The sequence below is a fragment of the Muntiacus reevesi genome, chromosome 3 (assembly GCF_963930625.1).
Source record: "Muntiacus reevesi chromosome 3, mMunRee1.1, whole genome shotgun sequence".
Classification (NCBI taxonomy): domain Eukaryota; kingdom Metazoa; phylum Chordata; class Mammalia; order Artiodactyla; family Cervidae; genus Muntiacus; species Muntiacus reevesi.
Genome location: NC_089251.1, coordinates 8,827,418 through 8,853,281, shown reverse-complemented (window position 1 = coordinate 8,853,281; position 25,864 = coordinate 8,827,418). Strand labels below are relative to the sequence as shown.

Genomic DNA, 25,864 nt, shown 5'->3' with positions numbered 1-25,864 from the left:
GTCTTTGATCAAATGACTTAACCTTTTAACTCACCTCATCGTGCGTGGCACAGAGAAAAGGATCTGGGAGTAGAAAAATGAGACAACTCCATTTCCCAGCTTTGTACTTGTGTGGTCTTGGGCAAGTCTCTTTACCTCGAGAGGCCTAATTTTGCCCAGATACAAATGAAATAGGTTGGACCCAAGGCTCTTGAAGGTTTCTTCTGGCTTTGATGTTCTGTATTCTGTGCCTACCTCCGAGTCGTAAAGAATGGGCATTCAGGTGATGTTTCTCACAAAGCCATAATTTTGTTGTTGAAAAACAAATGAATCTTAGGTAGGGCTTTCAAGGGGAAACTGTACGATGCCTGGAAGGATGTATGCGGAATAAGATGCACTGCTATTTCTAGGAAGAAGATGGGCGTGGCGGGGCGCTATGGGGGTGTACGGGCAGCGGAGCATCCTTGCAGGCGGAGACCGCGTCTGAGGGCTTTTAGCGGAGGCCGAGGCCAGGGAGGACCTGGGCTGCAGCGGCTGCGCACTGGCGCGCCCAGCCGGCCGATTTGCGTGTCTCCGCCTCTGCGATGAGTTGATTGGGGAGTGTAGTCCGATTCCGCGCGCCGATTGGCTGAGCTGCCCGCCGCTCAGACCCCCCCCACCCCCCCGCCAGGAGCGGACGGTTCCTACTGCGGCTGGGCATCCGCTCCTCTCCCGCGTCGGCCCGCGCTCCAGCTGCGCCCGGCCCGGCCCTAGCCCGGCTCGGCCCGGCTCCAGCCTCCGAGCGAAGGCGCCGCTGCCGCCTGGGCCGTTCCCAGGGCCATGAGGAGGCGGTGGCAGCCGCTGCGGCCCGCGTCAAGGTGACCGGCCGGGACTGCGGCGGCGGCGGCGGCGGCGGCGAGAGCGGGCGGTGAGAGGAGCGGCCGGCGGGGCGGGGCGGGACCTGAGGGCCGGGCCGGAGAGAGCTGCAGGTGCGAGGGGCGGGACCCCGAGGCGGGGGTGCCTGCGGCCGAGCCGGGGAGGGGCCTCGGGGCGGGAGGCGGGGCTGGGGGGTGGTGATGGTGGGGTTGTTTCAGGCGGTGTGGGGGGCACCGGGGCCGGGCCGGGGGGCTTTAGTCGCGTGATGGGGATGGGGGTTTTGGTCTGGGGGACGGCAGGTGTGTGTGTGTGGTGGGGGTGTGGAGGTGGGGAAAGGCCGCAGGTGCGGGGGGCGGGGCTGGAGGAGGCAGTTAGGAAGGGCTGAGGGGCTGCAGGTGCGGGGGGGCGGGGCCAGGTGGGAACCACAGGTTTGCCAGGGGGAGGGGGCTGCGAGGTGAGGCCGGAGCTGCCGGACAGGCGGGGCCTTGAGGACAATACAGGTGCAAGGGGGGCGGGGCCAGGGGAGACCAGCAGGGGTGGGGGGGCGGGGCCCCGAGTGGTTGCAGGTCCGGAAGCGGGGCCCCAGGTGAGCAGCGGGCAGAGGGTGAGTGAGGGGTCGCGGGGAGAAGGGAATGCCGCCTTCTCCTCTGCCGGGATTTTTTTTTTTTTTTTTTTTTTGAGGGGAAGCAGGAGCTTTGGGCTCTCTGAGGATTCTGGATACTTCGAGGGTTGCCGCCGCTCGGCCGGAAGGGCCAGCTCGGCCTTGCCTGTGCTCCTCCTGAGTCGGACTTGGGTCTCAGCTGCCCTGGTTACTAGGCCGACGGCTTCCCCTATGCCTCGCAGTGGCCTGAAGTGGGGCACCCTGGTTTTCGATGTCGGGGGGGGGGCTTTTTCGTGTCGGTGTTGCAGGGGGCATGCCTCGATTGGGGCGTGGGGGAGGTGGGGCCCCTTGGCTTTCATTCTATCAGCTGTTAAGAAATGTGTGTGCTTGAAGAGTAGTTAGTGTGAAGCTGGAAGGGTGGAAGGGTTCTTGGCCGACTGGCTCCTGGGACCTGGAGACTGCTGCAAATCTTAACAGTGGTGTCTCCAGAAGACTGAAGTGGCAGCCTGGTGAGGGGGCAGAACAGGAATGAGGGTTCAGAGGCTTTTGCCTCTTTGTTGCCTGGGAGAGTGTCTCAACTCTGAGCTTTGTTTCTTCCCATGCAAGGTGTGCATTCTGGTACCTGCCTGGTGTGCCTCTCAGGGGCCCTGTGAGGGTGGGATGGAGCTGTGCTTACTGAGCACATATTTGTGTAAAGCTATGAGTCTGCTGCCTCTGTGCTAGTGGGCAGGTTGTGTTTGGAAACTGAGGGTCGAAAGAGGAGGGTGTTTTTTTTTTTTTTTAATTTAACCAATCAACTTAGTTTTGTCTTTGCTGGATCTTCGTTGCTGTGTAGGCTTTTCTCTAGTTGCAGTGAGTGGGGGCTACTCTTCATTGCAGTGCGAGGGCTTCTCATTGCGGTGGCTTCTCGTTGCAGAGCACGGGCTTCTGCTCGTTGCAGAGGACGGGCTTCAGGAGTTGTGGCTCTCCAGAGAGTTGTGGGCTCTAGAGCACAAGCTCAGTCATTGGGTTGCACGTGCTTAGTTGCTCTGAGGTATGTAGGATCTTCCCAGATCAGGGATAGAACCCGTGACTCCTGCAATGGCCGGCGGATTCTTTACCACTGAGCCACCAGGGAAGCCTGCGGAGGGGATTTCTAATTGGTAGACGGCTTTCTTGTTCGAGGTGGGGCTGAGGTTGGTAGTGGGGATGAGGTTTGTGGTGGGATGGTGACTCCTGCTTCCTGTGAGGCCTGTGAGGGAGCTGTGGCCGATGGAAAGCACCGGAACACTTAATTGTTTGCTGACTTTTAGACCCCAAATCCAGTGAGGACTCTGAATTGGAACATGAAGCTTAGACTTGAGTCTTATGGAATTTCCCCTCCCCATCCAAGTATGAACACTGGTTTTTATCACATTCCAGAAGGAAGACACCCAAAAGAGGGGAATGCCAACTTTGTTAGGTTTCCATGTGATGGAGAGAGGAAAGCAAAATGATGGGATTCCCTCCCATTTGGAAGAGTATCCCATAGCCAAGCGTGTGACCTCTCATTGCCTCTGCTCATCAGCAGTGTGACCAGTTCCTCCCACCTGTGTTGCATGGACAGAAGAGCAGCAGGAGGAGGCTTCTCCTGCATGAACCTGCACTTTTCTTCATTTCAGGCGCTGTGGGACTTTGGGGAACCAACTGCCATGGCGCTGCCCTCTCTCACTGCCATTTGGTGTGGCATGACCCAGTTGCATCATGGGGATGTCATCTCAGATGTGGGTCCTTCCTGGGGCCTGTGCGCGTGTGGCAGGACCCAGAGGCTCTAAAGGTAGCACGTATGAATCATCCTGTACTGTCCAGGTAGAAACTGTGTAAATGACTCAGAGAGTGCTGTGTTCTGGCTAATGATCGTGCTCTGTGGGTTCAAAGGAAAACCCAAACTCAGTGGCCCACGAGAGCTAGAAAATGTGTTGGGTAATGAGAGGATTGGCTTTTTGGTTGGTGTTGTTTGAGTGACAGCATCCAAGGTTGAGAGAGAAACTTCATTAATGGAAAATATCACATCCAGGGTTCTCTGTGATATGGCTCCAGTCTGCCTTTTAAACTTGATTTTCCTTTTCAGCATGGAGGATAAGAGCTCTGGCTCGGAAGTCAGACAGAGCCACCTTTGAAGCCTCACACACCAGTTTCTTGACTTCTCAGAGCTTTAGTCTCCTTATTTGTAAAACAGGGATAATCGTGCCCACCTTGAGAGGTTGCTATGAAGAGTAAACGTGGCTAGATGTGTGAAGGCACCTGATGTATTAGGCCTTTGTTGTTAAGGTCTGTTTCTGCCCCTCCCTGACCACCTACCTTTCAACACAACAAAATAGCATGTCGCATGTAAGGAGAGCAGGACTGGTCATTTTGAGGTCTTTGCTTCTCGTGTGACCTCGATCAGGCCTTCCCTTGTCCAGGCCTCAGTTTTCTTAGCTGAACGAGGATATGTGAACATCAGTCAAGAGTGATCCTAGGCTGGCATTCTGATCAGTATGTTTTCTCGCAGGGCAGGAGGGAGAACACTGATGACCTGTATTTAGTTCTTTTAAAAATACCTGTTGAGTGCTTTGCCTGGCACATAGTGAAAGTGAAAGCCGCTCAGTCATGTCCGACTCTTTGCGACCCCATGGGTTGTACAGTCCATAGAATTCCCCAGGCCAGAATACTGGAGTGGGTAGCCTTTCCCTTCTCCAGGAGATCTTCCCAACCCAGGGATCAAACCCAGGTCTCCCACATTGCAGGCAGATTCTTTACCAGCTGAGCCACAAGGGAAGCCCAAGAATACTGGAGTAGGTAGCCCATCCCTTCTGTAGCAGATCTTCCCAACCCAGGAATCAAACTGGAGTCTCCTGCATTGCAGGTGGATTCTTTACCAACTGAGCTATCAAAAAATACCTGTTGAGTGCTTTGCCTGGCACACAGTAGGTGCTCATTAAATACTTGTTGAAGGGAGGAATGAAGGACTTTCAGAAGGTGTGGCATCTTATCCCTGCTGCTTATATGGATGTTGTATCTGTACCTTCAAAGTGCATTTTGTTTATTGAAGAAAAAAAATGTTGCAATGGCTTTATCGTGAAATTAGTGAAACTCAACATGAAAGACAAGTTATTTCACAGTCCTATTTCACTGCAAATTAAGTTCACCCCGATTTTCACAAGCATGTTTTTTTTCATGGTTGCAGTCATATGTATGTGAACATTTGGAAAAGGCTTGGCAATAAAGAATTTCTTTAAGTGATGTTTTTATCTTATTTTTTTTAAGTATTAAAAAAATCACACATAGTTTTTTTTTGTTTTTTTGTTTTTAAAAATAAGTATTTTAAGGGGGAAAATTGTAAAGTGTCTTTCTTGTTTCAAGCTTCCAGTTCCCAGTCTTCTCCCTAGTGGTAACCACTATTATCATTTTCTTGTTTGTTATGTATTCTTTCTCTTACACAAAGAATAGCATCCTATACATACTTTTGCTCCTTTATTTATTTACTTGATTTCTTTTGGAAATTGTCCCAGCATTGGAAAATGTTCTAATTGGTACATACAGTTCCTCCTTAATAGATGTTTTTTTTCACCAATGCCTTGAGCACAATTTTGTGTCTCTCTCCCCCACCCTCCATGATGTTTACTCAGTAATGGTCAGCAGTCATTGTTTAGAAGACTAACAAGAGACAGTCCTTGTTTTCCTCTAGGAAAGAAAAGGCTCTGGTTCCAGTGAACAATGGACTGAAGGGCAGTCCATGTATCTGGATGCAAGGCAGACATAGAAAGAGAAAGGAAAAGGGATTTGTTCACTAGTAATTGAAAACTGATTTTCCATTCAGCCCATGATTCAAAGTCCAGCTGTCACTTACCAGCAGTATGACTTGGGGCAATTTACCTAATCTTTCCGTTTCCTTATCTGTTAAATGGATGATGATAATAGGATCTGCCTTTTGGAGCTTTTTGTGAAGAAGAAACGAGATCATGTGTGGGAAGTATTTGCAGGAATCGGTCGTGGTAGATGCTCCACAAGGGGTAATTGTTGGGTTATTAATAATCTTTGTTAGCAGACACTTACTGGGTGGTGGAGGGTGAGCCACAGGAGATGCCCAAAGTCCTTGCCCTCACGAGGTGCTCACATGCTCTGCAGGGAGACCGGCACACAGGTCACTGAAGCCAGAACAGGGCCCAGGGGTGCGGAGTTGGGCAGTGTGGGGAGTCACAGAGGCAGGAAACGATGACTTCTCCCTCTGTGGTTTGGGAATGGCTTGCCACCTCCTCTGTGAAACCCAATTCTTCTGCAAGTGACCACTCCTGTCTGTGCTGCCTTGGCATTCCTGTGTGCATAACCTGGACTGGAGCATGCACCTCGCTATCGCACACAATGTTTTATGCCGGTGTCTCCTCTCTGCACAGGGAAAGTCTCCTACTTTCTTTGCTCCTGTGTTTGAAGGGTAGACCCTTGGTGGACCTTGTGATGAACCTCTGCTCAGACAAGTCATGCTACCAAACGCTGGCACACTCTTCTTGATAGGTCTTCAGGTCTCTGATGAAACCCAGACTCTGGACCCTGTTGCTTCATTCCCCAGGTACTTGAGTGCTGACTGAGACACACGTGTGCCGTCTGCCAGCTGTAGGTTTTGGGTTGAATGGTGGTACTTGTCCTACCGAGTCGTGGGAGAGGAAAGAATTACTTGCTCCAGGTAGTCCAGGGCAAGATGGGGAAACGGAAAGAAGAATGAGTCTGAAAATGAACTGCTCACACTTGCTGAAGCCACCTCCCGCTTCCTCCGAAGTATGGCTGCTGACCCTTCCTTTGAGGGGGCTAGTGGAGGAGCAGGCCGCAGGGAGCCGAGTAGGTGGTCTGTAGATGCTGTGATGAGGGATGGGGGGCAGTGGTTGGGTTGGCCTCTGCGAGGGGGATCCTGGGGCATTTCTGGGGCCACTTCCTTCCTGTGGGCATTCATCGAGCAGCCTCACTGTGCTCTTGCTTTGGGCGCAGCCGTTTGCTGAGTGCTGAGCCTGTGGAGATGGAGTTGTGTTCTACCCTCGGGGAGCTGATGGTTAGTGGAGGAGTCACGTGCAAACAGAACATGACCAGAAGGGGATTGGTGATGACAGAGGACCCCAAGTGATGTGGCCAAGCAGATTCCAACTCTGGGCCCAGACCTGGGTTCCAATTCTGACTCCCCCACACACAATCTCTGTGACAGGCATCTTCCCCATTGTTAGTCTCAGTGAACTGATAAGAAAATGGAAATGGCAGGGTTACCTGCCTGGAGGCTGTTGTTGAAGATTCAGTGAAATAATGCTGTGGGCTGCTCAGCGCTGTGCCTGACTAGAAGCTGGTGCTTACGGAGTGCTGTTTGTACTTAATTATCCTTAGTGTTGGGGCAGCGCCAGGAAGCCCCTGTTTGGCTGTTTTCTCTCGGTTCCAGTGTAGCAGTGATGGTGCCAATCAGTGCTAAAGGTGAAGGTGATGGCCACGGTGTCCGAAAAACCAGCTCTGAGGTCACAGAGGGCTCAAGGAGTCCTCGGGACTTTCCTCACGGGCCCACAAGTGATTCTTCTCCGTTTTCTGCTCAGGGTCTTCTCACAGGTGGTTCCAGCCCAGCCCCGCCCCGAGCCCCTTCTCTTTGATCCCCTGCACTGGCCAGTTCCTCGGCTTTTCCCCACAGGAGGCATGAGTCCGACTTGTCTCACCTGCACTTTCTGAGGAGGGCAGAGACTGTGCAGACGCAGAGAGGCACATCCCGCCTCCCCCCCAGCCCCCCACCAACCCATCGTTTTGCAGAGCTTTCAGGTCCATTGTGTTCTTTACAGGAGACTTACCACCTGAGCAGACAGGGCAGCACTTATAGCGAACCCTGGAGTCAGGCCTGTGTGGGTTTGTGTCCCGACCCCACTTGCAAGCCCTGTGGCTTCAGGCAGGTGACCACCGCTGTTTCCTCGTCAACACAGGAAGCACGAAGATACTTGCCTCCCCCTGGTTCTTACCTGACTTTAAGGAGATGAGAGGAACAGGGCTTAGCATAGTGCTCGCACGTCATGAGCATCCCATCAGGGTGAGCGTGAACAGTATTCTGTTAACCTCTTGACGTCCAGGTCTGTCAGGATGCATGTTTTGGGGGGATGCTCACTTATTGCCTATGAGTTATGTGACTTATTGCACATGGAATGTGTGGAGAGGGTGGTGCAGGCTGCTGGGAGCACCCAGGGTGGCAGGCATTACTCAGGCTGCCTTGGGACTGTGCACGCAAGCCTGGACTCCCACAAAAGCAGAAGATGCTGGTGAATGGGAGGACGGAGTCAACCCCGTGGGTGGGCCCTGTCTCAGACCCGTCCAGGAACTGAAGGCTGGTTTCCCAAGTTCTTGCTGTCCCACTGTTCTGTGATTCCATGTAAATAATGGGACTTTAGTATAAACTTATATATAATATAAACTCATGCAACATTATACTTTTCCCTCATTAGGATTTAAATGTTTTTATTATCTGATTGTATTTTAAGGTTAAGACAGTTACTTGAGTAATCAGAAGAAAATGTAAATATTTGGTCTCAACCGTCAAAAGTTTCCTTGAAAAAAAAGGTTCCCATGAAAATCATCTTATTAGAGACAAAAGAAAGAATGATGAATAATTAAGTTTGTATTTATTGAATACAGTAATTCTCACCCACTCTTGTATGAGCTTGATAAGTAGGTCAGGGGAAATCTGTGCTTTTGATACATTTCTGAGTTACTAAATATTTATGGAAAACAAGTTAGTGAATTCTTGAGAATTTGGTGTGTCTCTTTTTGCGGCAATAAAGTCTGTTATGTGGAATTAGGGACTTTCACTGTGTTGCTATTTCTTGTTCTGTACCCTCTCTGTAGCTGTGTTTTTTTTTTTTTTTTTTTCCCTCTCTAGGCACCGTATCTCTAGCACTTTGAGTCCACTGGCATCTAGGGTTGTTCCCACTGGGTTCCCACAGCGCCCTGGTATAGCGGGTAATAACACTGTGTGACGGGCCTCAGCTACGAGGCTTTGCAGAGTCAGAGTCTGCATTTTTTCTGCCCACCACGCTCAGGGCCTAGCCCAGGGCTAGTAACGGGCAGCCAGAACAATCTGATCTGAGTTAGTATTCCCTCTGCTTAAAACCCCGCAGTAGCTTCTGGTTTCTCTTAGAAAAAAGCCAAATGGTTTACATGGCCCTCAGGTGTAACAGCTTGCTCTTCAGTGTAACTGTGAGTCACGTCTGTCCCCACCCACCCCAGTACAGTGTGTGCGGTCCTGTCACACCACGGACTGTGGCTTCTCTGCCCACCATCCGGTGGGCCTGGCGCAGCTTCTGGCACGTAGTAAATAGTCCATAAATGTTTGTTAAATGGACACATGGAATGAAGGGCGAGTGCCCAGTGACTGATCTGAACCTGTACAATGAGAAAGCTGTTAGATCTGAGGTTCCTTCAACATAAAATATTTCAACACTTTACAAAGTCTCTGACACCTTGTCTTTTAGCCTCATATTGATTCTGCGGGGTAGGTGGGGGTTGACTTTGGTGTTTGGAGGAGAAATCTGAAGCTCAGAGAGGGTGAACAAATTGCCCAAGATGGAGCTATAGGAGATGCAGAGGGCTCCTTGAGTGTCTTTTCTCACAGCCTGGGCTGCCTTGAGGTGTGGTTTCTGACACACTGGACGGGCCACAGGTGAGATTGGTAAATAGATTCATGGACAAAAGGTACTTGCAGTAGTTCCTCTTGGTTTTAGTTGTTTTTTCCTGATAATTTGAAAAGTTGGGTTCAATTTGGGACGATGAGCTTGAGGTCTGAGATCAGGAAACACTGATCTTTCTTGTAAACAGCAAAGGTATAGGTGCTGATTGGTTGGTGACTAAGATTAGAATTTGTTCTTTCAGGGAAAATTTTTGAAGAATAGAAGTTACTTGCTGACTGATATGTAGCATTGTTGTCATTGTTTAGTCACTGAGTCATGTCCAACTCTTTGCGACCCTATGGACTGCACCATGTCAGGCTTCCTTGTCCATCACTAACTCCTGGAGCTTGCTCAAACTTATGTCCATGGCATCAGTGATGCCATCCAACCATCTTACCCTCTGTTGTCCCCTTCTCCTGTCCTCAATCTTTCCCAGCATCAAGATCTTTTCTAATGAGGTGACTCTTTGCCTCCGGTGGCCAAAGTATTGGAGCTTCAGCTTCAGTCCTTCCAATGAATATTCAGGACTTTTTTCCTTTAGGATTGACTGGTTTGACTTGCAGTCCAAGGGACTCTCAAGAGTATTTTCCAGCACTGCAATTCAAAAACATCCATTCTTCAGCACTCAGCCTTCTTCATGGCCCAACTCTCACATCCATACGTGACAACTGGAAAACCATAGCTTCGACTATGTGAACCTTTGTCGGCAAGGTGACGTCTCTGCTTCTTAATACACTGTTTAGGTTTGTCATAGCTTTCCTTGCAAGGATCAAGTGTCTTTTAATTTCATGGCAGCAGTCACCATCCGCAGTGATTTTGGAGCCCAGGAAAAGAAAATCTGTCACTGTTTACACCTTCTGTTTGCCATGAAGTGATGGGATCGGATGCCAGGGTCTTAGTTTTTCGATTGTTGAGTTTTAAGCCAACTTTTTCACACTGCTTTCGTGATCGTCAAGAGGCTGTTTAGTTCCTCTTCGCTTTCTGTGACTTTAGCCTGGACTGTAGCCCGCCAGGTTTCTCTGTCCATGGGATTCTGCAGGCAAGAATATTGGAGTGGGTTGCCATGCCCTCCTCCAGGGGATCTTCCCAGCCCAGCGATCAAACTCTCATCTCTTACATCTCCTGCATTGGTACGCAGTTTCTTTACCATGAGTGCCACCTGGTAAGCCCTGATATGTAGCATTATTTTTATGTTTTCAAGAGATGCTGGTTGCTTCAGTTAGCCTGTTTCTCTAATTTATCTCTGGGTGTACCTGCCGTGGGGCTCTTTGGAAGTGAGCAGTGCTGCAGCCTTTGTGCTTATCAGATATAGTGTCAGTCAGATCTGAAGGTTAGAGGTCATCAAGGCTGCTCTTCCCACTTTCCACATGAGAGTGGATAGACTTTGTCAGGGTTCTCAGACTCAGGCGTCCTGATTCTCCACCTGTAAAACCTGTGGACTTCCATTTGTGTGTTGCAGTTTCTCAGCAGCTGCCTGCCTTTCACATAGTGTTGCTCATAGACCATGTCCATTAGGAAGCATTTATCTCTGGTGAAAACCTCAGCTTCAGGGTGCCCCACTGAATCTACGGTGTGACTGTAGGGAACAGGAGTTAAGGCCTAACTTGGTGTCCAGCTGCCGTTTTCAGTGACGTTGGCTGGCTGAGAAAAGGCAGTGCCTCTTGTGGTCTGTTAGCAATATATATGTTGATCTCAGGGGGCTTTGTCATGATATTAGTTGCTGAGAGATTGTTGGAACTTACTTTTATCAATATAGCCAGCATACTTATGGAACTTGGAGAGCAGCCTGGTATAGGAAGATCACTGGGTATGAAGTCAGAAAGCCAAGTGTGTCAGTTTGCCCTGACATCTGCTTTCCAAGGAAACAGGAATCTTTCCAATGTGTTTGCATCCTTTCTTCAGTAGGAAAGCCCCAATTTTAAGATCTGAGGTTGCCTTGCGAGGGTTGTGTTAGAGTAGACTGTTGTTGTTCAGTTGCTCAATTGTGTCCAACTCTTTGTGACCCCATGGACTGCGGCATGCCAGGCTTCTCTGTCCTTCACCATCTCCCGGAGCTTGCTCAAACTTGGGTCCATTGAGTTGGTGATCTCATCCAACCATCTCATCCTCTCTTGTCCCCTCCTCCTCCTGCCTGCAGTCTTTCCCAGCATCAGGATCTTTACCAAGAGTAAAGACAGTTGGATGTTATTAAAGTATTGTACCAGTCACCAAAGGCAGCCTTATTCCTTGTTCTTCCATCTTCCAGACCTACCTGCCTGCCAGTCCATCTGTTCATCTGTCCGTCCATCCATCATCTTCCCGCTCACCCTCACGTCCATCCAGTTGTTGTTCAGGGCCTGCGGAGTGCAAGAACTGATCTGAGTGTGGGGCTGCAGCAGAGGAAAAAGACAAGTCTGGGCCTTGCTGCCTTTTGGCTTACGGTCTAGTAGAGGTATGTAAGTGTAAAAATAAGTCCAAAATAATAACAAATAAGTGTAGGAAAGGTTAATTACAGCACTGACAGTGGCTACAAAAGAAGAGTACAAGGTGCTCAGAGGTTTTACCTGGCTGGGCGACCAGAGACAACTTCTCAGAAGAAAGGAGTTGGGGTTAGCCAGAAGAGGTGGCTGCAGGTGGAAGCAGTACAGTGTTTGGAGTCAGAAAACCTGGGTTCCTGCTCTGAGTCACTTAATTTTGTGAGCCTTGAGAGGGGCACTTAATTTCAATCTCCTTTAAAGGTGATCATAATACTGACTTTGTGATATCTTACTGATCAGGACCACTAAAATTAAAAAAAAAAAAGAAAGACTGTTTCAAGTGCTGGGTTTCCCAGGTGGCACAGTGATAAAAAATCCACCTGCCAATGCAGGAAATGCAAAAGATGTGGGTTTGATCCCTGAGTTGGGGAGATCCCCAGAGAAGGAAGTGGCAACTCAGTCCAGTGTTTTTGTTTTATGTTTTGTTTTTTTGGCTGCGAGGCATGTGGGATCTTAGCTTCCCGACCAGGGATCAAACCTGCACCCACTGCATTGCAAGGCAAAGTCCTAACCACTGGACTGGCAGGGAAGTCCCTCATTCCAGTGTTTTTGCCTGGAAAATTCCATAGACAGAGGGGCCTGGTGGACTACAGCCCGTGGGGTCGCAAAGAATCAGTTGATTGGCATGCAACTGAGCATGCCAGCATTTCAAGTGCTAGCAAAGATGTGGAGCAGCCAGAATGCTCACAACCTGCTGGTGGGTGTGTAGATTGGTTTAGCCAGTTTGGAGAAGTGCTTGCCATCATCTGACAAAGCTGAACATTTAGTCAGCTATGACCTGGTAGTTCCACTCTTGGGTATCAACCCAGCATGAAGACATATGAATGTACCACATGGTGCCACTCAAAAGGGTTACAGCAGCACCCCCTGTGATGGCCCAGGCTGGAAATAGTCCTGGTGTCCATCGGTATAGGGTGGACAGGAACAGGGTAAACTCCCACAGTGGGAAAACAGTAAGGGAACAACCATGAAAAATCAGAATGAATTTTGCAAACATAATGTTCATTCAGGCACAAAAGATCATGTCCTATATGGCTCCATTCATAGAAAGTTTAAATAGACAGACGTAATTTCTGCTGTTGAAAACCAGAATGGTGGCCACCCGTGGAGGCCGGTAGAGGTGGAAGGAGGTGTGGTGGGTTTTTAGAGGGGATTGTGGTGTTTTCGGCCCATCTGGGTGCTGTGACCTGGGTGTGTTCACTTTGTGAGACTCCTTTGACCTGTGCAGTTGCATTGTGTTACTGTATGCATTCTTCTGCACGCATGTTGCTTTTCCATGGGAAGTTTATTTAAAACGCTGACGGAAGGAAGCTTATCAGTCATGCTCCACTCAAATTATTATTAATGGTGAGAATGGAAGTTTTTTTGTATTGATGAATAAAATAATCATTTTAACATATTTCATCTTTATCTCTTCCTTTGATCTTTGCATTTGTTTTGTAAGCTAATGAACATATCGGTACCTTAGAACGTATATTTAATTTACAAGTAAGCGTATGTATATTAAAAGTTCTTGCTCAATGTGTGTTCGGCTGTTACTAGTGAAGGACTGGAGAGTTGGATGAGCTGTGGCTCAAGGTCATAACAGAAGGGGCAGCCCAAGCAGGGGCCTGGCTGCGGGAAGCAGGTGGTGAGGAGGGAGCCTCAGTCGGTTTGGGTCAGCAGCCTGTCTTTGGGTTGTTTTCTTGCTTCTGGCGCATGAAGTGTGGGCTGGGGTGGGGGTGGCCTGAAGCCAGAGAGGGAAGCAGAGCCTGACCTCTGAGTGCCTTGGGCCGCAGGGACCCCAGGGGAAGGGCTGTGAGGAAGCTCTGGAAGTGGGAGGACTAAGGGAAGGGGGCAAGCAGAGGAGACAGGAGGAGGAGGGGGAGAACGAGGTCATTATTGAGGCTGAGAGATGAGGGGCTGGTGAACTGTGTTCAAAGCTCAGCCATTAGGTCCTACTGACCTAATGGGTGGTGGGAAGGTGGTGTGGTGCGGGGGAAAGCAGCCTGGAGCTCAAGGGCCGAAGCTGTTTGGAAGACTGGGGAGAACTTTGGGTGTTCTTAGGCAGAGGGAATGATCAAGAGAGTGGAGGAGGCTGAGGGTGCAAAGTGGGGTGCCAGAGGGTGGTGGCGTTGCCCTGGGTGGCCCCGGGTCTCAGGCGGACACCTCTTCCTCAGAGTTGGGAGTCGGGGGCCAGGAAGCGATGCGGGAACTTCAGGTTAATGAGGGACCCGAGGGAGGTGGAGTCAGCTTTCCTCAGTGGAGGAGGTCATGAGGCTGCCCTCCTGGGGGTGGTAGGGGGTGCAGAGACGGGGTGCTCTGGAGGAGGGGAGGCAGACCGGCCCCAGGCCCTCTGCAGCGGCTGTGCGGGATGCCTGTGCCGCGTGGGCTGCCTCCCTGGCCACTTGCTCTGAGGGCAGGGGTGTTTGTGCCGGGTACCCCTGAGTCTTTCCCGTGGGGCCCTGCCTGAGGTCTTGGCTGGGGTTTGCAGCTGCCGGAATGCATCTTCCTGTGGAGTCCCCAGGCAGACCCTCCTGTGCTTCCACCAGCATGTATCCAAAGCGTGCCGGGAAAGGAGAATAATGACCACAGAGATTTAAGTTAACTTCGGTGATTTTAGGGCAGGCTTTGCTACCCGATCGGCTAAATGGTATCGCATATTGATCTATGGGGAAGGCTTGTGACATTTCACAGAATAGGCTCAGAATCAGATCTTGTTGTACTATATTTGGTCTGACCTTGCTGAGCTTCGAAAAACAAGTCTCACCATCTGGAACATCGTGTAAACCGAGTTATCCCCCTACTTTTACAGAGGCTCCTGTTTGGAAAGAGACCTGCTGGGACGGTTTATCCTGTTGGCCTGGGATTATGAAGCCCAACACGTGTTCCTGGTAAGTGGGTTCACTGACCCTGGCGCCCTGTGGCCTCCTGAGCAGAGGGCCAGGGTGTGGCACCCAGAGCCGCGACTGGTACGGGTGAGCGGGTGCCGTTGCGGTCAGAGGAGCCTCCTGCCAGCGAGCCTGTGGGGCCGTGGAGGGCACGGGGCCTTTGGGACTCAGGCGTCCTTGGTGAGCCACACCCAGAGGGTGTTTCAGGGGCTTTCTCTTGTCAGATGACTTGGGCCCTGGGGTTTTCACTACCGATTCTCGGATCAGGGTGTTTTCCTTTCTCTCCCCCTCCTCGTGCAAAACCTCTCGTCGGCACCCTGTTTCGCTGTCATCCTTTTGCTCCTGTTGGTCAGAAGACGAACGTTCTGTGTCACCCTCCCTACAGCTGGGGTGACTTGGGTGATCTCCTTTCTCCCAGCCTCAGTCAGGTCCTTGTCCCACCCCACAAACCTCTGCCCCCTCTCTCTCAGTTTGGGTTCCCTCCTCACTTTGGGCTTTCCTTGCTACAGACCCCTCATCAGAAAGGGCCAGCCCGTGGTGTGAGTCACGCTTGGCCCTGGGAGGATGGGGGAAGGAATACGAAGGTGAGTGAGACATGATCATGGTCTTCCAGAGACTATAATCTACTCATCAACCCCTGCCTTTCTGCCCACTTCCTCCCGCCCTCCTTGCTCCCTGAAGTTCTGCCCAGCCCACCTGACACCTCTTCTAAGAATGCTTTGCTGCAGTCCTGACTCACTTAAGCTCTCCTTCTTTTAAACTGTCATGACACTTGTTTCAGCTTCCTCTATGGCCTTGGCCACAGTCTGCATTGCAGTGTGCTTTTTTTGACCTCCCCCTTGTCTCCTTGACTAGAACTCAAGCGCTTTTAAGGCAGGGGCTGTGTCTTGCTGATTATTGTGTTCATGCAGTGCTTTGCTCCATGCCTTACACACAGTAGGTGCTCAATAAGTGTCACCAGGCGGGAACCAACATGGACTCGCTCATGGTTCTCAGCACCCATCCCCTCTGCAGCCGTGGTGCTCAGGTCTTGAGACAACATACGGACACAGGGGAATATCTGCTAGAAGAATCCTAGGAGAGCTTATTCAGGTTGGAGTAGCCACAAAAATGTTAAAAGCTGAACTATTGCAATATTTTTCAGATTCTTCCTAGTACCTTACCCTTCTGTCAACCTACTTTCACAAAGTGGTAGAAGATAAAGGTTCTGATGCTTTCCTGCCAGGGCCCCAGGCTTCCTTGATTACAGTACAAGTAATTCATACAGTGCTTAGAAGAAGCAACTTCCCTGAAACTTATGTATCAGAGGGATTGGTTCCTTTAAGGAGGTTGCTGGAAATAACTTGGTTTAAAGGTAAGAGCACGTGAGAAAACTGAGACTTGGAGATAAGTCATTTTTCCGAGATCACACAGCAAGTAGGTGGCAGAGTTGAGTTTTGACTCTAGGTCAGTCTAGTTCTAGAAATGGAGTTCCTCTCCTCTGTGCTTTTGAGTCTGATGAGACCTGGATTCCATGGGCAGGGCTGCAGCTACCTACTTCCTGCCTACGCCCTTGGAGGGACTGCTTGATCTCACAGATCCCAGGGGGTCCCCACCCCACATCTCAGCAGGAAGATCACAGTGTGCCAGCCCATTTCATGTGGGTCCCCTTCAACAGAGGCTATAAGTTGTCCAGGCTCGCCAGTGCCGTCGTAGCTCAAGCAGTCTGCCATATACACGGACTGCGTGAATCTGCACCCTCTGGCAGGGAAAGACACGTGACAGCCTTGTGGGGACCTGGCCAGTGAGAGAGGGAAGCCAAGCGTCACACTTGGAGCAGTGGGTTCTTTCAGGCGGGATGGAAGGAGAGGATGTATAAGAACTTTATAAGAAGAGAATTCCTAGGAGGATACAATTAAAGTGTACCAGAGGCTTGCTGGAACTAAAAAACATGGCTTTAATTGGTGGTTTGGAAGGCCCAGTAGAAGAAATGCCTCAAAACCCAGAAAAATAATAAAAAGAAATGGAATTAATGAACTAAAATGTGAGATGCTGTCCACAAGGAAAGACCTTGGAGACCTTATCCAGGGGACCTGGCATGGAGTCATGGGAGTTCCAGAAAGAGAAAAAAGAATAGATGGAGAAGTAATAGAAGACAAAAGAAGAAAATGTCATTGAATTGAATAAAGATTTGATTCTTCAGATTAAATGGATCCTTTCATCCCACACAAAAACCAACACTCAGACCTACTTCCAAGTAAAAGTCCTAAACTCCAAGAAGAAAGAGAAAAATCTTAAAATTTTGTAGGAAGAATGAACAGATTGTGGTCAAAGTAGAGAGAATTAGGCTGACATTGGGCCTCCTATATGCAGCCCTGGAGGCTGGAAGATGGTGACCCGGCGTCTCCAGACTGTTCGAGGGAGAGGGCTGCAGTCCTTGCTGTGCCTGTTGAGATGTCGCTCATGGTCATTGTGAAAGAAAGGCATTTCACACGTGTGAGGGCATAAAGCACAAGTCATCTGGTAAGTGTGCTGAGGAAAATGCCCAGCGACGTTCTCTAGCCGAAGGACAGTTAGAGCAGAGCCCCTGGGTGGGGACGTGGAGAATGAGGGGGCAGTGAGCAGCAGTGCGCCCTCTAGCTCACAGAGACTGATCGCACGGGATATCGCTACTGTGACGTGGAAGTTTTATTTTGTGTTATTAAGAACTTTTAAAATAGAGGAGAACTGTGTGAGAAAACATAGTAGGCTGAAAATTCTAAACCATCTCTGTAAAACTCAAGCCTTTGGGAGAATGGATAGGAGAGTTGGGAAACGAGTGTTCCACTTTTAAGAGACTTAAATAAACGTAGGGAAGATAAAAAGCAAGGTATTGTTATTTATGTGTGTTACAGAAAGAGAAATAAAGGCTCAGTTTTGACTTTTGGGGATCAGAAGCTGTATTAGGGTTAGATTTTGTTACATGTAGTAGATAACCCTGGAATAACAATGACTTAAACATGTAGGAGTTTATACCATTTCATGAAAGAGTAAAGAGGTTTGGTGTGATGGAATCCAAAGTCATCACAGAGCCAGGTTCCTTATGTCTCACTGCTCTTGCTGCCATAGCAGATTGCCTCCTGACTCAAAATGGCTGCTTGAGCTCCAGTCATCACATCTGCATTCTAGAAGCCAGAAGGAGAAAGAGGAGAAGAGGCGTGCCTTTTCCCTTTCAGATACTTCTCAGAAGTCTCACACAGCACTAACATTTACATCTCACTGAGCAGAGCTTAGCCACACCAAGCTACTAGGGACCATGGGGTGAGTTTTCTTGCTGGAGAAGTATAGGAGAAAGAAAGAAGTTGGGAATTTCTGCCTCAAAAGATCATCACTAGCAGAATGCAAATAAGAAAACAATAGTTTTCTGTTTTACCTTTTTAAGTGGCACAATGTTAACAAAAATGGATAAAACCAGTGTTAGCAAGTGACTGAGGGAAATGAGTGCTCCCTGACACTGCTGTTGGGAGTATGAATTGTTCTAACTTTTGGGGAATATAATCTGAAAATATTGCATGAGTATTAAATAATCCAAATCTGTCAACCCAGTAGCAAGTCCTGCAGAAGCCCCAATGCAAAAGACAGTACAAAGCTGTTTTCTGCACCACTGTTTGTAGTGGCAAAAAGTGGAAGAGATGGGAACCCCCATCAGCCACATATTAGGCATATATTAAAAAGCAGTCAGATCTCTCCTTGTTGATGTGAGGGAAACCCGTGATACATCATCAGGTTTAAGAAAACAAATTGTAGGATAATTTGTCTCCAGCAGTGGTTGCAAACTGGTGACCTGTAGTAGTGAGTGCCGGGCCAGTGCTAAGTGCTTGTTACATAATTTTCTTCTCACAGTGAACTTACAAGGAGGGGACTGTTGGATTGCCTCTTTTCAAAGGAGGAATTAGAAGCACAGAGACGAAGTGGCTTTCTTACGGTCACCTTGCCAATAGATCCTGGGCTCAGGAAGCCCAGGGCTCCAGAGCCTGAGCTCCTCCCAACTCGGCTGCCCTGCCTAGGAGCACTAGCTAGTCTCCCTCTCCGATGCTTTTATGGCCAACTCAGTGCTTTCCAAATGTTCAAAATGGAGAGATTTAAGTGGCGCAGTTAGCCACTGGACCCATCTGTACTCATTCCATTACACCTGCAGCTTTGCCAGTGACATGATCTGCTGGGCCCCGCAAGCCTTTGAGGTTCGACCTTGGTTTCTAGTCTGAGTCCCACTTGGTCGACACGTATTTATGTTGCTTGGCACAAGGACTTGGAGGAATACACTCCTGTCTGCCCACTGTGATTACCTTAGTGTGTGGAAGGGAGTTGGCTATGGGGGAGGGTGGTTTCACGGCTTTTTATTTGTACACCCCTGTTGGGTTTGGCTTATGGCAACAGAGATACATTACTTTTGTAGTTTAAACAGAAGTCCAATAAAGTATGATTTAAAACGGTGAAATATCAAGAAACAACACAGATAAATTACTGCACTTTCCTTTTTGTCGTTTGTTTCTTTTGAGGTTGTCTTTATAAACGTCTGAAAGCAAGGAGACTGGAGTTTTTCTTTTATATAAGATGAAGGTTCAGGTCGTCCATTGTGTTTGCTTCTGACACCTTCTGTGTTTGAACATCTCATTCTTGAACCAGAACATCATAACAGGAGCAGCAGTGGTCCTCCCTGATCAGGAGGAAGGCTCTGCCCCGTTGTAACCTCAGAGTCAGACATGGGAAGCATGTGTAGGGAGGGTGCTCAGGAAAGGGCTTGTGAGCCCCAGAAGCCGTGGGCCGCTCCTGATGCTGCCAGCATGACCCTCTTGCTGGAAATCCTGGGGAGGCAGTTGAGCATGGCCACAGCTGTGACCAACCAGGGAGGACGAACATAATTCAATAGGATGAGTGCTGAGAGGGCTGGGTGCTCTAAAACCCTGTAAGGGGAGGACACAACAGTGGGGTCCCAGCAGGGGTCCCAGAGGAAGTGACATTGAAAATGAGACTGGAAAAGAGAGGAAGGAGGGAAGGAGGGACGAGGAAGGTCCAGGCGGAGAACCAGCCCGTGAGCACACCTGGCTGTAGGAGACGCGGTGGGGCGGGGGCGGAGTATGGCCACCAGTCTCCTCCAGCACCCTTTCCGCACGTGTTCTAGTCTGCACATCTTTCCTTCCTTGGCTGGAAGCCACTTCCAAGAGGCCGGGTTGGGGAGGGGCGGCAGAGGGCCTGCACACTCCCAGCACCAAACACATCCTCCCCACCCCGGGCAGAGCCTGTGACTCTCAGTAGGTTGGGTGCCTGTCAGCCTCCCTCCTTCCCTCATACAAGCCTTCCTCAGTGACCTTGCCTGCCGACCCTCTCCTGGGAGCACCAGAGGCCTGACCATCTGCAATCAGGGCCAGAGGGATGGTGAAGGCAGGTCTCAGCCACTTTTAAGTTGACACGCCTCTGGGCGGCAGCTTCTGCCCGAGTCCTGCATGAGCTGAACCTGAACCCGAGCCCAGAGTGATGCTGTTTCCCCTGCTCCCACCCCAGGAGTTGGCATCCCTTCTCCCTGTGTCTCCCACCCTTCTCAGGCTAGCAGGGGTCTCTCCTTGAAGTCCACTCATGAAGTCCAAGTGTCTGTCCAGGCGGCCTAAGCATTGCAGCCTTGCCCAGACCTTGCACCTTCCTCAAGTAGGCTAGGGTGGGGGAGTCATTTCTTCCTTTTTACTGAGAACAAGGCGGACTGCTGGGTACTGTGCTGGGGACTGGGAATAAAGTAACAGTGTTTAAGCTCTTACCCCCTGCTAGGTGCTGTGATCAACCCTCTGCAGAGGGGGCCTGGATTCAGGAACTTAAAGCGTATAAAGCGCGCTTAGACCGCTGCCTGGGCCCACCGCTACTCCTGAGTGCCAGCTGGTGCTGTTTGCTGTCCTCATCATAGCCACACGGGGGGGAGGACAGTGCTGTATCCCCACTTTACAGAGGCAGAAACTGAGGCTTAGAGGGGCACTTGCTTGCCATCACATAGGATTCAAACCCAGGACTCTCTGAGGGTGAATGAGTAGGTGTGACTCTCACCTTCCAGGGCTCACGGTCAAGCAGGGAGATACCTGGAGAGAAGACGTCCTTGCCAGAGTGAGAGGCACCACAGCGGGCTGAGCTGAGGGGTCACGGAGGGGCCTGGGGAATGGATTGGGGGGAAACCCAGGAAACCCATTCCAGGAAGCATCCTCGTTGAGATGGGATTGTCACTTCCTTTTCCCTGGGGCTTCGGTGAGGAGGCACTAGTTTGGTGGTCTGTGCACGTGCCCAGTTAGTGGTTGATCATCTGAAGGCCCGGATGTGGCCTCCCCTCCCAGCCAGGCTCCTGGGACCTTGTCCCCCAGGTGGTCCCCTTGGGGAAGACCCTCTGCCTCCAAGCTCAGTGTGACCTGAGGTCCTGCCCCTCTACTTGATGAACCCCCAGCCTCCTTGGGGACACATGTGCAGATGGCCTGGGTGATAGCTCTGTGTTGCTTTCCTCACCTCTCACTCCATTTCTGTCCCTCGAGTGAGTACATTTTGCTGCCCCGTAGAAAGGCTCCGTTGCAGTCAACACAACGGAATGAAACACCGTCATAGAACTGTGACTGAAAATCCCACCATTGAAAATCCCAAGCTAAATAAATCCCACCATGACCCTGCCACCGCAACAAATCAAACTCCTTCTGTTGCACTTTTCCTTTCCAGTTCCTGTCCACAGGGCAGGTGGGTTTTTACGCATCTTGCCTCTTTTTCACCTTGAGGTGGTTGGAAATGAGATTGATCAGTTAGGAGATGACCACCAGGTGGCACCAGAGCACCAGACTTTCGACTCCAACCTCCCATGTGTGATCCCTGTCAGTGGAGCATCCCTGAAGTGCTTGTCTGTGGAGGTTCACTTTCAGTTTTCCCTCCAGATGCTGTGTTGCTCACAAATGCGTTGCCTCCTTAATTTAGAAGAAGTTGGACAGTACTGGAGTGTACAGAAAGCAGAAAGTAAAAATGCCATACAGTGACACCTGGAAGCACCGACATTAAGACTTGGGCGCACGAGTGCATGCTTTATTGTTCAGTGCTTAGTTGTGTTCAACTCTGGGACCCCACGGACCACAGCCCACCAGGCTCCTCTGTCCCTGGGGTTTCCCAGGCAAGCATACTGGAGTAGGTTGCCATTTCCTTCTCCAAGGGGTCTTCCCGACCCAGGGATCGAACCTGTGTCTCCTGCATTGCAGGCAGCTTGTTTACCACTGAGCCACCAGGGAAGCCAACGACTTGAATACGTAACCTTCTGTGCTTTTGTATGAGTGTTCAGATGTAGACATAAGTATTTCAAAACATGTCCAGCTGTCATTTTCTCAGTAATCACTTCTCAGACCACTGCCCCCATTTAAAGTTGTAACCCCACCCCTTTCCCGCTCTGTCTGTACTCTCTCCTCACTATACTTTTTTCTCTTTTATCACTAGCTTATGTGCCATATATTTTACCGAATGCTTTATTTATTGTCAGTTCCCCCCACTAGAATGTACCAGGGGATTTCTGTCTCTTTTTGCTGCTTTATGCCCGATACCTAGAATAGTACCTGACACATAGTACACTGTCTACCAAATACTTGCTGAATGAACAAATGAATAAGAGTGAGTATGTCCTGAATCTGCGGGTATCTTTCTGTGTCTATAAATACCGTTCTACTTGCCCAAGGCTGTTCTGCAGAGCATGAGCCAGAGCTCCTGCGGGCTTCTTTCTTTTCTTTCTTTCTTTTTTTTTGATGTGACACATTTTTAAAGTTTTTATTGAATTTGTTACAGTTATTGCTTCCATCTTTTGTTTTAGTTTTTTGACTTAGAATCGCGTGGGATCTTAACTCCCCTACCAGGGATTGAACCTGCATTGAAAGGCAAAGTCTTAACCACTGGACCTCCAGGGAAATCCCATGGGTGGCTTCTTTCTGTATTAACAGGACTTCATCATTTCATGCAGCATTTCAGAACTGTATCCCATTTACTGACTGACTTTCATCTCTTTCTTGATGTCTTTTCCTATACAAATGTTTCAATTTTAAACATAGTTAAATCTGTCAATAAATTCCTTTATTTTCTAGCTTTTTATCACCCTAGAGGGGACTTCTTCACCCCAGGATAACAATAATAATAAAAAAAAGCATAGTGATTTGTGTCTCCTTTGATATTTTTATGGCAGTTAATCTTGATCAAAACTTTATGGGCTTTTCAGGGAAGCCTGGTGTACTGTAGTCCCTGGGGTCACAAGGAGTTGGACACAACCGAGGGGCTGAACAACAGCAGCAGCAGATGGCTCAGTGGCAAAACCTCCTGGCAGAGCAGCAGACGTGGGCTCAATCCCTGGGTCGGGAAGACTCCCTGGAGGAGGACATGGCAACCCCCTCCAGTATTCGTGCCTGAAAAATTCCATGGACAGGCAGGCTACAGTCCTCGGGGTGACAAAGAGTCAGAAACGGCTGAGCACACACACACACACACACACACACACACACATTCTTATAAATGACATTGATAAAATCTTAAGTAAATTCCCTCTCAAGTGAATAGCAAATTGTCTCACCAACATTTATTGAATAATCCATTCTTCCCCACTGTTTGAAATGCCATCTTGACCAGATATTAATTCTCATGTATAATTGATCCTATTTTCTGGACTAAGTTCTGTCCTGCTGACCATTTGTCATCAACAGGGCTTCCTGGAAGGACAGGTCCCTTTTCATTATACTTTTTACTTTTTTTGAAAACTTCTTGGCTGCTTTTAATTATTCTCCAGATGAAGTTTTAAATCAACTTGTTGAATTTCAGAATAAATCCCCTTAGGATTTAGAATGAACTTGCATATTATTTATAGATCAGCTGGGGAGAATTGATGTCTTTACAATATCTTCTCCTTATTCGGAAGGAGTGAAATGTCTCTCCTTTGATTTAAGTCTTTTTTTTGTGTGTGTGTCTAATAGTAAAGTTTCATAATTTGCTTCAAATGCTTTTTGTACCTTTCTTTTATAGTTTTTTTCTATGTATTTTCTTTCTTAGTAGGCCCTTGTGCCATTACATTTTCTAGCCAGTTATTGTTTGGATAGAGGAGACAGTTGGTTTTGTGGCCATGTGTCTAATGCTCATAGCTTTCTCTTGGATCTAATTCCATTTACTTCAAACTTTTCTAGACATTTTTAATTTCTGGTTTGTTGTTGTCACCATTTCCTGTATTTCAGTATTATTAATACAACCGATTTCACATTCTTTCTTGTTTTCTCATTTTGGCAAGATTAGGAGAAGGAAAGTCCATAAGTGTGTGGACCTAGTTCATTGTCTTGAACCCATATAGTTTGATGTGAAGGTGTCATTTTCTCCATGCCTTTTGGCACTCCCCCTCCTACCTGCCTTTCCCCTTCAGTGTTCTCCACGGAATGTGGAAGGCCTTGGAAGACGACTTAAAACTCAGGGGTGTTTCCCTGAAGCCCCAGCTCACGTTGTGTGGAGGGATGAGCCCTCTGTTCCTTTTAGGATTTGTCCCACCGCCGCTGCTATGCCCGCCCGCCCTTCTCCAGCCTGGTCTTGCCCGCCCTGGCTTACTCTCCGGAAATAGTGTCCTTCCTAATCTGGTGGGAAGCGCCAGGCTGTCCATGGTGGTCAGGACTCAGTGGTGTTTGTCAGGAAGGACCAAGGGTGTGGGTGTCCTGTCCCGCCAACTCCTCCTCACCTTGAGCTTCTGAGACACCTGGTCAGAGGAGGAGCAGCAGCAGAGGACAAAAGACCCTCGCTGTGAACCGGCCACTCCAGGGCTCTCTGGTCAATGCCGGTTGAAGCAAGTGATGGGCTCGCAGCCGCTTGGGGTCCCTTGCCCCCTGCGCTCGCTCCGTGTCGTGGACCCTCACCTTCCTCTGGCACTGCAGTGCTCAGGGCCGTGCAGGTGGGAGTCAGAGCTGGCTGAGCCCGAGCGGGGACCCCGTCCACCCTGGGGATCTCAGAGCAGCAGTAAGAAGAGGGGGCCCTGAAGAGGCGGGCCACCTGTGGCACCTGGCGATGCTCCTGACAGACGGGGCCAGTCAGTGACCTGGACGGTCCCTAACCACACCAGTGCTTCCTCCGCCCTTGGCAGGGACTGGGAGGAAGGCAGGGTCCCGCTGCTCCTACAGGAAACTGCCCTCCATCCCATCCTCCATCCACCGTAGATGGTGTGTGTGTGGCCCACACGTAACAGGCGTAAAATACCCAAACCTCCATGCCCCGGAGCGCAGCCATCAACTCGTGGTTTGTGTGGGCAATGGCGAGTCCCTGGCGTCAGACCTGGGGGGGGAGCTCGTGCGTGTGCGTTGGGGGGTGGCCTATGGGGTGGGAGGTGAGGGTGGAGGATCCCGTTTTAAATTTATCTTTTTATTTTGAAGTAATTTTCTACACAGGAATTTGCAAAACTGGGCAGAGCACTTACATATACCCTTCGCCCAACTTCCCTGTTAACTCACATAACCACAGTACAGTAATCAGGTTAACCTGGTGAATTAGTTCAGGTACCACACTATGAACTAGACTGCCGACCTTTTCCAGATTTCACCATTCCCCCCAACTGTGTATTTTTCATTCACACTCCTCCTACTGCCTTAACCTTGGGGTGATTTCTTGTGTCTCACACTAAGAGAGCATTATTGCCCTTGCCCAACCCTGCCCCCAGGAGAACGACAGTGGTGGTTGAGGGCTGTTGACACCGGTAACAGCTGTCATTAAAGATGCAGCGCCACAGCCGCTTCTCACATGCACTGTTCTCTGCATCCCTTCAACCATCTGTACCGTCGGTACCCCAGTTCTCCCCATTTTACAGATGAGGAAAGTGAGGCTTGGCCAGGTCAAGCAACTTGTCCAGGGCACAAGGTCAGTGATGGGTGAGAACTGAAATCCTGGTTTATCTGTTCTCTAAGCCACAGAGGTTACTTGCTCCTTCTCCTGCCTGAGAGCTTGCTCTGTCCTGTCCTGTTCTTAGCTTCTGCCAGTCCTGCTGTGGTTGTAGCTTGTCAGCCTCTAGGAGGTGGGGGTGTTGAACCTCAGGCTGTGTACACACACACACACACACACACACACGTGTCTATGTGTTTATCCGTGTGTGGCTGTGTACACACATGCTGCCCCCCACTGTGTGAATGTGTTAACTTTGGGGGACAGGAACTAGAGGTGGAGTCATGGGGACTTTTCTTGTTTATTTTACACCTTTGTATCCAGTTTATGTAATTTTAGCATGCACATGTATTGCTTTTGTGTAGAGAATTCTGGAAGCCCTTCTACCTGAGAGGAGTCGGCGTTCCTCGGCTGGCCTTTCTGAGGACAGATGGCCCTCATCGGTTTCTGCCTCCCTGGCCTTGGCACACAGCG

General features: G+C 49.6%; 1 protein-coding gene across 7 annotated transcripts in view; it reads left to right on the top strand.

Moving 5' to 3' along the window:
• Nucleotides 1-655: 655 nt before the first annotated feature.
• RALGPS1 (Ral GEF with PH domain and SH3 binding motif 1) overlaps nt 656-25,864 on the top strand; it is a 299,089-nt gene continuing 273,880 nt past the window's right edge. For 3 of the 7 annotated variants that reach the window (XM_065928430.1, XM_065928429.1, XM_065928427.1), the window contains exons 1-3: nt 656-947; nt 11,354-11,539; nt 14,419-14,497. The gene's annotated coding sequence lies outside the window, so the exon portion shown is untranslated. Of the gene's footprint in view, nt 948-3,075; nt 3,231-11,353; nt 11,540-14,418; nt 14,498-25,864 lie in introns of those variants that run through there. The other 4 variants (XM_065928423.1, XM_065928424.1, XM_065928425.1 and 1 more) reach the window with 4 other exon arrangements.